This window comes from Hylobates moloch, unplaced genomic scaffold, assembly GCF_009828535.3.
Source record: "Hylobates moloch isolate HMO894 unplaced genomic scaffold, HMol_V3 SCAFFOLD_1, whole genome shotgun sequence".
Taxonomy (NCBI): domain Eukaryota; kingdom Metazoa; phylum Chordata; class Mammalia; order Primates; family Hylobatidae; genus Hylobates; species Hylobates moloch.
Window position 1 is genome coordinate 38,778,281 of NW_026652276.1, and position 2,516 is coordinate 38,780,796.

Below are 2,516 nucleotides of genomic sequence, written 5' to 3' on the forward strand. Positions count from 1 at the left end.
TTTTTTTTTTTTTTTTCAAAAATAAAGACTGCATCCAATTAAATTCTATGTTAACTGGTAATGACTAGGTCTAAAATGTTAGGTATTTACCAATAAATGACATAAAATAACTCAGTAACAAAGGGATTCTTTTTAAGAGATAGGGTCTCACTTTATCACTCAGGTTTGGCTGAGTGCAGTGGTGTGATCACAGCTCACTGAAGCCTCCAACTCCTGGGCTCAAGCGATCCTCCCACCTCAGTCTACCAGAAAATATTCTTGAAAGTAAAATTACAAATGAAATTCAGCAGTGTTAAAAATAAGCTCACTTGCAGACAATTATCATTTTTCTTCCTTTCTTTCCTATCTGTACTTGGCATATTTCCTATGGTGGCTGTCTTAAAGAAAAAAAAGAATCCTTCATAGTGTAGCCAAAAAAGCTGGACTAATATACAATGCTATCAGTAAAGTATTATATATAAAATTTATAAGTGCTAAAGTGTAATTTTGAAGGAGACTTAAGATACTTTTTTTTTTTTTTTTTTTTGAGACAGAGTCTCGGCCCTGTCACCCAGGCTGGAGTGCACTGGAACGACATCAGCTCACTGCAACCTCTGCCTCCCAGGTTCAAGCGATTCTCCTGCCTCAGCCTCCCAAGTAGCTGGGACTACAGGCGCACGCCAGCATGTCCAGCTAATTTTTTGTATTTTTAGTAGAGATGGGGTTTCACCACGTTGGCTAGGATAGTCTCAAATCTCTTGACCTTGTGATCCGCCCACGTCGGCTTCCCAAAGTGTTAGGATAACAGGCATGAGCTACCGTGCCCAGCCTACTTAAAATATTCTTGAAATAGCTTCCCCCACCTTTTTTTTTTTGAGAATGAATTTCACTCTCGACACCCAGGCTGGAGTACAGTGGCACGATCTCAGCTCACTGCAACCTCCATCTCCCAGGTTCAAGCAATTATCCTGCCTCAGCCTCCTGAGTAGCTGGGATTACAAATGTGCACCACCACACCTGGCTAATTTTTTTTTTTTTTTTGTATTTTTAGTAGAGACGGGGTTTCACCACGTTGGCTTGGCTGGTCTCGAACACCTGACCTCAATTGATCCACCTGCCTCGGCCTCCCAAAGTATTATAGGCATGAGCCACCGAGCCTGGGCCTTTTTGTTTGTTGTTTTTTTAAAGACAGGGTTTTGCTCTGTTGCCCAGGCTGGAGTGCAGTGGTGTGATCACAGATCACTGCAGCCTTGACCTCTCCTGGTCTCAAGTGATCCACCCACCTCAGCCTCCAGAATAGCTGGGACTATACTATGTGCCACCGTGCCCAGTAATTTTTTTGTATATTTGTAGAGGCAGGGTCTCCCCATGTTGCCTGGGCTGGTCTCGAACTCTTGGGCTCAAGCAATCCACCAGCTTCGGCCTTCCAAAGTTCTGGGATTATAGGCACGAGCCACTGTGCCCTGCCCCAATATTTTGTTACTTACTAGTGAGACTAAACACTTTTTCTAAAAGTCTGTTAGCCATGCTATCCTATAAAAGCTGTTTGTTCATGTCTTTTGTCCATTTATCTTTTTTTTGTTTTTCCTGAGACAGAGTCTTGCTCTGTGGCCCAGGCTGGAGTGCAGGGGTGCAATCTCGGCTCACTGCAAGCTCCGCCTCCCAGGTTCAAACGATTCTCCTGCCTCAGCCTCCTGAGTAGCTGGGATTACAGGCATGTGCCACGATGACCAGCTAATTTTTGTGTGTATGTTTTTTAGTAGAGATGGGGCTTCACCATGTTGGCCAGGCTGATCTCGAATTCCTGACCTCAGGTGATCCACCCGCCTCAGCCTCCCAAAGTACTGGGATTACAGGTGTGAACTACTGCACCCGGCCAATTTTCTGTATTTTTAGTAGAGACAGGGTTTCATCCTGTTGGCCAGGCTGGCCTCGAACTTCGGACCTCAGGTGATCCACCCGCCTCGGCCTCCCAAAGTGCTGGGATTACAGGTGTGAGCCACCGCACCCAGCCAATTTTTAAATATATTTTTAGTAGAGACAGGGTTTCATCTTGTTAGCCAGGCTGGTCACGAACTCCTGACCTCAGGTGATCCACCTGCCTCAGCATCCCAAAGTGCTGGGATTACAGGCATGAGCCACCACTCCCAGCCAATTTTTTGTATTTTTAGTAGAGATGGGGTTTCATCATGTTGGCCAGGCTGGTCTCAACTCTGGACCTCAGGTGATCCACCTGCCTCGGCCTCCCAAAGTGTAGGGATTACAGGTGTGAGCCACCGCGCCCAGCCTGTTTCTATTTTATGCATATTCAACAAACATGATTCCCCAGCTTCTGCAAAATAATTTCTTTCTTCAAGAACATTGATTTTAGAGCTCACACTAAGAAAAAGAATATAAAAATAATGGCATAAAAAGTGAAAAAACAAAAATAAAAAGTAGAAAGCTAAAGTTTCCCATTAAAATGATCAATATACTATGCAGTAAGTCAAATGTGTACAATGAATTAAGAAAATATATAAAAATCCAAATTTACAAAA